The sequence below is a fragment of the Octopus sinensis genome, linkage group LG3 (assembly GCF_006345805.1).
Source record: "Octopus sinensis linkage group LG3, ASM634580v1, whole genome shotgun sequence".
NCBI lineage: Eukaryota > Metazoa > Mollusca > Cephalopoda > Octopoda > Octopodidae > Octopus > Octopus sinensis.
In genome coordinates, this window is record NC_042999.1 from 33,731,241 (window position 1) to 33,743,740 (window position 12,500).

Genomic DNA, 12,500 nt, shown 5'->3' on the forward strand with positions numbered 1-12,500 from the left:
AACATCGGCATCTAGATGAGACAACATTGTTAAATAATTGGTAGCTATACATTAAACAGTGAGAATCAAGAGACAGATTAAAAACATGTAAATATCATGAGCTAAATGATTTTAAGTCTCGTCAAATTTCAAAATTATTAAATTCAGAAATAATCAATTTGGTGTGGGGAATTATAACTTCAGTGCTTAATAGACGCGCCTATAAATCTGAACAGGTTTTGAATTTAGTGAACGACCTCTGTGATCTACATTCATTTAGGATATTATCTGAAGAGTAGAGATGAAATAATGTTTGCTTAATGTCCACAGATCAATTGGTCCAGCGTTCAAACTGTGCAATTATGATATAATGGTAAATATGAAAGGAAGAAAGACAAGAAAAGCATATCATTATATAAAATTAATAGTAACAGAAATGTGACGAAAAGCAGCATTTATCATTTGGCAAATATAATTCTTCGAAGTATCAGATTTTAGCTGAGGTGAATGTCTCACTGCATAGTTGAAAATATATGCGGACACAAGGAAATATAATACTGTTTATACAGATATTCTAAGTTGATATTCTAAGGATTGCTCAGCTAAGTTTATTTATTGACTTAAAGTGAAATCGAATATTTGGTCATTTTATAATTTCATAAAAGCATTCCAAAATGACATCTGCATGTTCTCCTGTTAGATAAACATATAATTCTTGCGTTGCATAGCTTCTGAGAAATTTGTCTCTGTACTGACCAAAATGTATAAATGAAATCCAAATTGTGACGTCAAAACGAAAATATTCAACAAGTTGCAATTAATGCTCTAACCTTCACAAAACGGAAATATTAAACACGCGATCGTATTAAGCGCTTTTGTATCCATTTTATGCTCCATTTCAATGCTTTCCCTTTATTCTTTTTGTATTTCAATTTTAGTGAGCAATTGAACAACGTTCGAATGTAAAGGAATCAATAGCAATTAGTATCATATTTTATTATCCACAACCTTTGTTGAACTGTTTGAGAAAACATGGACAAACGAATATATGTATTTCACGTCATTCGGTGAAATTCTGCTCCTAAGGAGAACGTACGTAGATAAATGTTGTGTATTGTCGTCACAGTCATTGGGTCTGTTTTTATATTGGGACCAGACTATGCTCAAAACAAGGTACTTTATATCACGACGACCCATTTGATCTAGCTAAACGGGAGTAGTGTCATTTACGATGCATTGGTATCATGGACAGGGCGTTGACATTCCGAATAATCTCTTGGTTTTTGTGAGCCTAGTTTTGAAGATTACGTTTTCTCTGCCAAAGTTAATGAAACATCGTTAAATAATCAAAACAGCAGTTAAATTACCCCAACCACTAAGCACCGTTTGCTGGTTTGTGCAAGTCCCTGTAAGTTAGTGGCTCGACAAAATGAAGCGATAGAATAAGCAACAACCTTTACAAAACCATACTAAATTCGACTAAAATTCGACGAAAATTCTTCAAGACTGTGCCCCAGCACGACCATAGTTTGATGACTGAAAAAAGCAAAAGAAGAGATAAAATGTACCTTCGTAATATGATGTTCATTGAACCAATCAACCATGTCACGCCTTAAACTGTTCATAGGGAATACTCTACAATACGTTTATTGACCAGATGATGCCTTGTACATTTGTTTCAATACATTGTTCTTCTTTGAAAAGAAGGTTCTATGCAGAAGTGCGCATAGAACAGTGATTATCAACGGGGGTCCATATGGCTTCAGATGCTCCATATAAGAATTTGTGGGTCCACGCAACAAAGTAGTCAATTGGGGGTCTAACATGCTGTTGTAAGGACCCATTTATAAATTTTGCCTTGGATGTATGTATTACAAAAAATAGGTAGTTTTCTTTCTCTAACATTTTACATAGTTCACCCTACAGAAGTTAATGTGTGAAAAACAAAGTAAGAATTTTGAAAGATGTTTCGATAGAACTAGTTTAAAACATCGATTGGCTATGAGGGTCCACCAGGAAAAAAAATGATAATCGAAGGAGTCCATACATAACAAATGGTTGAGAATCCCTTTTCCAGAGTAATGGTTTACTCCATCCGTGATCAAGATATACATTCGCAGGAAACTTTTACGCTATAAACTCAACGCATACACATACATTATGATATGCACGTTCTGACACATGGACTCATACACTCTTACTACACAGAAACATCTATATAGATTTCTTTAATAATACGAAAATATCATATACAATAAAACGCAATGAATCTCATCGGTCACGCTAAGAAAAGAAGAGTAAAACAGCAAACGGGATGGGAGTGAGTGACAGTCAGAAGCACCAAAGCAGGAGAATGGCATACAAACGTTGTTCTCTGAAGACGCTGGTATTTTAATCAAAATATAACAGCAAATTTTCATCGTAAGTTGTATTTAGATGATCAGTTTGCCTCACGTACACAAATATAATACTAAACAGATTTCTTTTCAAAATATTATCATTCACATAGCGCAAGGGCCCACACACGCAGAGACACAAACATATATATATATATATATATATATATATATATATATATATATATATATATACAGAGAGAGAGAGAGAGAGAGAGTTTGAAGGAGATGTTATACGAACGAGACTATACATGTGTTATGGCAATGTGTGTGCATATGTGGCGCGTGTGCTTGTTTGCGTATCTCTCTCTCTCTCTCTCTCTCTCTCTCTCTCATATATATATATATATATATATATATATATATATATATATATATATATATGTGTGTGTGTGTGTGGTGTGGTGTGTGTGTACTCTTCATTTTATTCTTTCATTTTAGACCATTTTCCATGCTTGTCCTTTCTCATATAAACCCTTATTTCTTTTCACAAGTAAAGGATGATATATTTTACTGATTTCATCGAAGAGAGAGAGAGATGGCTTTGTGTGTATGTATATGTTCGTATATATGCCTATAAGTATTTATGTACATAAATAGATGTTTATATTTATACATACATACATACACGTACATTATGTGGACGATATTTTGAAACGAAACAGTACAACCAAATTAGCTACTTCAAGGGCTTCAGTTATGTATATGTAGATATATTTACTATATTGCTGACATTTATCAATGGCTTCTGCTATTTAGCTGATACGCCATTTTGTATCATTGACGTCTTGGGTTTGCTAATGTAACAATAGTAACCACTGTGTTGTCACATGTATATCTCCTACCGCTTTGGGGGCACAGTTCCATCAACGCCTCATTAATATTCGTAATGATTTCAGCTATTCTATTTCCGAAATGATTTAAAAGTATAGAATGGTTCAGAGGAATGTTAATAATAAGACTGTTATTTGCAACAGTTAGGGTGCATCAGATAGCCATTTAAAAGAAATCTGAACACATTTTCTTTTCGTCTACATAAAATTCTTTTTAAATGCACATGCGTTCCATAGCCACTACAAATGCATTTTTCCGTTAATTTTGTTCGGTGATTGGAATGTTTATACATTAGTCCGAGATGAAATGATCTACTAGTAATAAACAAAATAATTATTAAGAATGATATTCCCATTTTTTTCAGGCTCAGCCAGAAAAGTTTATACATTTCTTTTGTACTTATTCCGAACTCAAGGTACTTCAGGAACACTTTTGCATTTGAGACACCTTCTCTATAACATCTTCTCTATAAAAGTATACTAACATGCATTCATTAGAAGACAGTAAAAAGAAATAACAGTCTACAAATATATAGAAACGATTTCCTTCATTACTTAAGCGATTCTCTTTCTAAAATATTGACGTTTTACGAGATTTAATGTCATGGCTCAACTTTTTGTGCAACTTTTTGTGTAAGTCAGATTCGAAATTATTATGCATGGCAGATTGTCAGACAAACTTACGCAATAAAAATATACAATGATATTGATTAGCTTCTCCTTTTCTATATTTTTGCTTCAATCAATTTGACACCTTCAACATTTTTTCTATTACTTTTGAATTGTTATTCGTTATAATGTAAATGTATATATATATATATTATATATATATATATAATATATATATATATATATATACGTGTAGGTATATATATATATCCATATTTGCGTATCTATCGATTTCTATATACATATAAATATATATATATATATTATATATATATATATATAATATATATATATATATATATATATATATATGTATATGTATGTATACATACATATGTGTGTGTATGTCTGTCTGTGTACAGGTATAGTGGTTCAAGAAATCCAGGTGAATGCTTCATTGTACTTTTATGCTAAATCATGGTAACACAATGTTACGGTAGGAAAGGAGAAGTATCCAAAAAAGATGTTTGATAGAAATGGAAAATCTAGGGGAATATATCAGTCACAATCTATGAACGCAAGAAAACGGTTGCAGATGACGGTATTACAGTTATTAATCAGTTTTGCTCGTTTCGATAATTTGAGGAAAGGTTACATTAATTAACATGTTATGTTATACACATAAAAAAATATTTTGTAGAACCATGTAATTTTCCGCGAAACATCTCTTGTAAGTTTACGTATTGAACTTTCTTAATTTCACTGATAACATTGGGGTTAATTAACAATAGAAAATCAATTGGGAGCGAACTTTTAAGATTTTATTTAGCAAATTCAATTGTAGAGTGTCTGGAAATTTTGTATCTAGCACTCATAGGTTGTTTTTTCCCCCCTGCAACAAAGTAATGATATTAAATTCTCAGTGTTTGTAACTGAAGAGATCAAGCTAAATACTCTTTCAACAACCAATGACTTAGTGGGTAATTGATGTTAAAGCAAATAATGAAGTTCATTATTAAATTACTGGCACATTATCAAAATTCAAATAGAATCACGTCTATTCAATAAAATCCGTTCTGTCTGTGTGTGTGTGTCTTCTAGGATCTCGGGTATCCTCCATCTGATTGCGCTCAAATTTGATATGTAAATAACGACGGTATCAGGGCATGTATAAGTCTTGAAAAAATTACAAAAAATGATTCCAGGTGAGAATGCGATCGATAAATCCGTGGGAACGTGCATTTGTACGCGCAAGGACATCAGCTGTTGCGAACAATACTACGCGTACTCGAGAAAAATGCACGTGCAGTTTGCGCAAAAAAGCCGGCTGGCTTCAGATAATGCCACAAAATGCAGTATATTGAAGAGAGCAAAAAAATAAGATACAAAAGAGATATTTTCTTCAAACTTGGCATGAAGGAAGGAAATACTATTTGGTTTCTCAAAAAAGATCTTTTTTTTTTGCCTTAACTTCGTTTAACAAAACAAAAGAATTTATTGAAATAAAGGCATGCTTAATTATTTTTTAATGAAAAGAAAACACTGATTGATTTTTATTCAGCAGATATGATTCAGCAACGTCCATTGGACGGGGAGCGTTTCGCTCATTATCATATTCATTCATTTGATAATAAAAGGAATATGCTAAGCACTTCACAAGCTAATTGTATGTGAGATTTTTAAAGAAGTATATTGATTACTCAACTTTCTGTTCGAATGCATATACATCTTATGCAAAAAGACTTGGGGAAATATAATTTATGTTCTATTATGGAGGAGGAGGAGGAGGAGGAGAGAGTGATGATGATGACGATTATGATGATGATATAAACCATGTTATTTTTTTTTCGAAGAAAAGAAATGACGGAGATGTACTTGCGCATACAAATGCACATTCCCACGGCTTTATCGATCGCATTCTCACCTGGAATCGATTTTTGAATTTGTTCGAGACTTACACACTCCCTCATACCGTCGGTATCTACATATCAAATTTGAGCGCAATCGTATGGAGAATGCCCGAGACCCTAAGAGACACACAGACAGACAGAATGGATTTTATATAATTTTATATTCTATATATATATATATAGATAGATAGATAGATAGATAGATAGATAGATAGATAGATAGATAGATAGATAGACAGATAGATAGATAGATAGATAGATAGACAGACAGACAGACAGACATTTATATACATGCATACATGCATACAGACAGACATATTCATTGAGTTATACATAGTATCCGTCTTCTTGAGCGCAATCGGATGGAGGATGCCCGAGACCCTAAGAGACACACAGACAGACAGACAGAACGGATTTTATATAATTTTATATTCTATATATATATATATATATATATATATATATATATATATAGATAGATAGATAGATAGATAGATAGATAGATAGATGTAGATAGATAGACAGATAGATAGATAGATAGATAGACAGACAGACAGACAGACATTTATATACATGCATACATGCATACAGACAGACATATTCATTGAGTTATACATAGTATCCTTCCATGTCACGGATGGTTATATTTCAAATATCCTGTACACCTTTATATTTCCCAACATAAATATCTTCACGTCGTAATTAATTTTTTAATGATTTTTTTTTCAGTTTCAAATCTACGTGATCATTTAATCATACAATATCTTGGTGATTTCATAGCTTTATTCTGAGCTTTTATTCTATTTATATCTCTTCATTTTTTTTCAAATCTTATCAATATCCTGATTTCCTATGTATATTGCTTTTTGGTTTCAATGCTACTACCAGGAATAAAGTAAAAAAAAAAAAAATTTGTGGTTGCTTTGAAAATTACTCTTGTGAATTACAATTCATATAAAGAGTGGTTTAAGAGGAAACTCCTCTTAAAAGTTCCCTATGCGAGGGTGATACTTCAATAGTGTAACAACATACTATATAATTTACTGCTACAAACTTCTAAACGCGTTTCTCCCTCATTATTTTTATTTAACCAAATACGCTAGTATTTCACAAAATCTAACAAGGTGAACGGTAGATAATTACATTTACTATGAAATCGTTTAACATTTTTTGTATAATATAATATGACAATCGACGTAATATGGTTACTAATTATAGAGACGATTGTATCTAATCGATGTCTCACCATTTCTGCGACTTTTCAAGATAAGTAGCTGAATCGAAGCGGAGGCAAATTGAATACCCTCTATGTGTGTATATGTGTATGTGTGTGTCTGTTTGCATGTGCGCGCGTACTTGCGTGCTAGAGTGTGAGTGCGCGCGTGTGTGTGTGTGTGTATGTGTGTGTGTGTGTGTGTAGCTATGTATAACTGGTTGCGGGTTTATCTTCATAGGAGTGTGAAGGACAGGACCCATATTATAAAAAAAATATCGAATCCGAAATTCATAAAAATGTTTATTTCTATGTTCTTTTTTTTTCTAGGGCATGGACTTGGCATAAGCATTTGGGATTTACCAAGAACCTTGTGTAGGATTAGATTTACGAATAAACGAACGTTTTTGTTCATACAGAAATCTGTATTGCTAGAAGTGTTGGTAGGTTCATGATTTTATGTAGGTGATAGAGTATATAGTGTTATGATCTGTAGTTCTGCTGAAAATATTGAGTGGTGAAGATCACTGTGACATCTTCGAAAGTTAGTGGTGAATGTGACATATATTGTGCTAGAGGGCGATAGAACCGTTGTTGATGACGGTGAGTACAATATGGGTGCTGATAGTAGCATTTTGTATAAGATTTCATAGATATAATCGCAATAATATCGTTAAAATGCAAGCAAAATTGAGAGTGGTAAAAATAATATAACCAGGTATGTTTGTAATGAAGTTAGGGTTGATAAATACGTTGATGATATGTATAGCTGTAATATAGGCGAGCTTACCGTTTGCTGATTGAAAAAAGGAAGTGACACAGGGGAAATATAATGTTGATGATGAGGATGAAGAGGTTGAGGGGAGGTTGGTGATGATGATGATGATGAGGAGGAGGAGGAGGTGTAGGGGGGAGGGGGAGGTAGGAGGAGGTTGGTGATGATGATGATGAGGAGGAGGAGGGGAGGAGGAGGATGATAGCAGCACAGATGGAAATGAAGGTGGCGATCGACTCTGAAAGTTACTGCGATGGTGTCGATGAGCAAGGCGAGGATGCTGATGATGACGATGATCATGACGAAGAGAAGGCACATGGTGATGTTAATGATGATGATGACCATGATAATGATGATGATGATGATAAGGAGGAGGAGGGGGATGATGATGATGATGACGATTATGATGATGATATAAACCAAGTTATTTTTTTTTTCGAAGAAAAGAAATGACGGAGATGGGGATGAAGGTGAGCGTAGGAAATATATTGGAAGGAAACATACATTGAATGGCACGATGTATATTTCTGTGATTAACGATTGCATTTATAAAAGTAAAAGGCAAAACTAAGGCATTCAGTACAAAGGTATTCGAAAACACTGCTTTAAGATCTGAGATCAAATATTAGAGAAAGACACTGACACATCACATTCTGACAACTACCATGGGGGATCAGGATTTTTTTTTACACTGCTATCACGTTCACAATCAGTGTAGCTTTCTTTTCTATAATAGCAGTGACAAAGGAAACAAGAATTCGCTGTTAACTCAGGTAGAGTTTGATCTAGAAGCAGGAAATACAATTGTCATCAATATAACCATTGATTATATTATAAATATGCTATATATACTGAACTGAGAATATAGCACGCGAGCCTTGGATGATGCATTCGTTACAGACATCCGCATCCCTTGTGACTAGCGTGGAAAAAGTTTGTTTTATACGTTTTTGACCAAATATTCACCATTGAATATAACGCTACACAGTATAACGTATAATGTGTATGCAATAAGGATTAATATATACATATATGTCTTTGTGTGTGTGCGTCTGTGTATGTGTGTGTGTGTGTGCGTGTGTGTATCTATGTCTATGTATTTGTCGAGGAACAGATTTAACAATGAATAACTCAAACAAGAAACCGGAAGAGAAATCGATTGGCCGTAATTTAATAATATATGTACATGTTTGAATAAATATCAATTGGAGCGTCAAGATTCCTGGCGTTACGAATAACGTCGTTCCTCGGAGGGACTCTATTATAATATATTGATAGCAAAGAGAATATGTATGTTTGAAAAATCTGCGCGTGAGGAGGAAGCTATAAAATGACAAAGAAGATTTGAAGGGTATTATATAATCAGATGAAAAGATATCTATGTTTAGTGTCCTCGTTGTCAAATATAAGTGATTTTAAGCAATTCCGACGTTTTAGGAAATTCTATATACGCGGTCCGCAGTTTAGTATTCTGATACATAAAGCAATGACTAAAAGCTACTCTTCATGAAAAGAGATCTAACTGCTGCAATGTTTCCATTTATCTAAATCGCTGAAACATATATCCGTTTACTTCTCTGTTTCATGATTTCATTTCTCTTACATTCCGTCTATTTACTAATTTTAGGGTTTGAATTATAACTGCAACACTAAATACTAACACTTCCGTACTAAATTAAACTCAGCCTACGTTAAATTTTGTTCACATGCACACATAAGTATTCATTCCCAGCCTTCTGATATACTATTTATATATACTTCCCTAATTTTCTGAAGTGTTTGTACATGTAGGAATATCGGTTTGTATACAACATTGCATATATATGCATCTATGTGCAAACATGTCTGTACACATTTCTGTAAACATGTTGAAAAATAAAGTCATTTCCATTTTTCCGAGCGGCAAACTAATACACCTCCTTGGTCATACACCTGTCTTCGTCTTTTCGTTTTCTATAAATTTCAACTCTCTCTCTCTCTCTCTCTCTCTCTCTCTCTCTCTCTCTCTCTCTCTCCCTCTCTCTCTCTCTCTCTATATATATATATATATATATATACATATAGTAATAAAACGGAAGGGATTTCGGTTATCCCCAGGCGGCGAGTTGTAATGCAATATATATATATATAATATATATATATATATATATATATATATATATATATATATAGGAACAAAAAGGAAGGAATTTCGATTATCCCCAGGCGGCGAGTCGTAATGCAATATATATATATATATATATATATATATATATATATATATATGAATTTGTAAGTTTGGAGCCATAATCCCTAATATTATTATTATGTATATATATATATAATATATATATATATATATATATATATATTATATATATATATATATAATATATATATATATATATATATGTTTGTGTGTGTGTGTGTATATAAATTAAAAGATGGTAAATCTACAGACATTACATACTTTTAATATATTTTTCATATATTTCATTTTGGGTTTGTCGGCCGGTTTCGCTTTCGCTTATCACGATATTGAAATTATTATAATTTCGTAATTTGGTCTGAAAATGCACTGTTCGAGAGTTGCATTCTCTCGCGTTCGGTACAAAATGTGTTTATTTATTATGGTAGTTTTGACTTTAAGAGTCCCTCCTAGCGTGAGGCATTTATGTATAGCAATGCCCTTAATATAAATAAATATATTTAAGAGGAATAATTGATGGATTTTTCCCTTATGAGGTTTTTCACGCTAAGTACTTGATAAATTCTTATAAAGATTTTATACAATTTTTTAATCGTAAATTTAACCGGAATATATTCAGTGGTGAATATATTCTGAATAAACACGTGTACCGAGATGCAATTCAAAAAGCCCGCCTTTTACATAGATATATATGTGTGAACATTTCTATGTAATACGATGGATACATTTGGTGTTCGTCTGGTATGTTGAATTTTTTGTTCATTTTTTATGTCTTGAATGATGCTTGCACTGACGATGAAAAAGTGCATTTTGTGTACTAATTATGAAATCATTAGATATTGAGCCCAAACAGCAATTAAATACGCTATATCTACATATAGACCCCATTATTCCTTTACTCGTATACATATAAAATACTTATAAAATATATATATACTGATATATTGATATATATATACATATAAAATATACGTACTTATTATATATATATATATATATTATATATATATATATATATATATGTATGTATGTATGTATGTATGTACTTATATTTTTACACACACACACGCAAATATCTTAATATCGTAATTTGTCAATTTGATTTCATGAAGGAATAGTCTTCGTTTCTACTTTGGATGCATATATATATACGTACATACATACAAACATGCTTACACACATGCGTGCATACATATATACATACATACATACATACATACATATATCACTATCATATTGTTCTGACATATTACTATAGATATACAACTTTTGAATAGCAAAACGTATACTGCGAAAGTTTCGCTGTCTGTTTGTGAACAATATTAATGAAATAGCGCACATAGCTTATACCTGTACTTATGAAATCGAAGCGTTCTGGCAATTCCTAGTTTCCTCCGTTTTCTTTATTTATTTATAAACTAATGTGGAGTATTGATTTAGTTTGAGGTGTGCTGGAGAATGATGCATTTTCAGTCACTAACATTCCCTATATTTTAAATGAAACTGCGAGTTTTGGGGGGCTCGTAAGGCATTCCATTTAATCCATTACAAATAATTCATTTTCATATCATATTTTTCGATTTTTTTAATTTATGTACCCCACGTCCTGTTTTGTAATGTCCCCTCATAATTCGGGTCATCGTGCCTATAATAAAGATAACATTCCCTATATAGTAACGAGAGCAAATTTACTGTTGGTGTAACATTCTACGCTTACTTCATTGTTCCAACTCATTAATTAACTTTCTTACCATATTCTGTAATATATCGTTTTGTTTTGTTCTTTTGGTCATATTTTTTTGTTTTGTATATGATTGAAGTATTTCGCAAAATATAGTTCTAAGTGATTAAACATTTATATATATATTAATCATTTCCGTGAATATCGTGCAATATATCATACGAGTGGGTAAAAAAACCGAATCAGGTACGAAGTATATAATGATATTAAGGTAAATGCCTTTGACAAATTTTCACAGAATATATTATATAGAAAGCGTGATACAGATAATTCATGATATTGCAACCATACTATAAACAAACACAAATTACCTCTTAAGGAGAACACTGAATTATGTAAATATGCTTAGCGATCTTCTGAAGCCAATATGGATGAAACTTAAACAATATATATATGGATTTAATTGAACGGTGTAGATATGAGAAAAGGCAAAATTTTGTAAGTATTAATAAAATGATGAACACTACGTACTGATTACTGGAGGTCATTATAAGTATGAGAGCATTATTAATAATGATTAAGAAAAATACTGTTCGTCTGAATTAATATGAATATTGTCATTATAGATATGAAGCAAGATGTAGTTTGTCATTATGAATAACGATAAATATTATCCTTAGAATATAAAGGGGACAATTATCTGTATCAATAAGGGAGAACATTATCAGAGAGATTACATTGTAATAGTGGTTAAGGAGGAACATTATTCGCATGAATATAACTGAACATTAATCACTTTGCGTCTGTACGTTTGCGAAACACATTCTACAAAGTAACTTTGCGTAAGATCATGCTGACAGAATAAATTATGAAGCAAAATGAAGTTCAAAGAAAGTGTATTACATTAGAGAGGATA

The 12,500-nt window shown here is 32.2% G+C and overlaps 1 protein-coding gene and 1 long non-coding RNA gene across 5 annotated transcripts in view; one reads left to right on the plus strand and one right to left on the minus strand.

Annotated features, from left to right (window-relative positions):
• The window catches only part of LOC115209755 (FMRFamide receptor-like), a 624,942-nt gene that overhangs the window by 198,222 nt on the left and 414,220 nt on the right, over positions 1 to 12,500 (minus strand). The gene's annotated exons all lie outside the window — the stretch shown is intronic.
• Positions 10,514 to 12,500, plus strand: part of LOC118762430 — a 16,214-nt gene continuing 14,227 nt past the window's right edge. The window contains exon 1 of the long non-coding RNA XR_004998178.1: positions 10,514 to 10,596. This is a non-coding gene — a long non-coding RNA (uncharacterized LOC118762430). The remainder of the gene's footprint in view (positions 10,597 to 12,500) is intronic.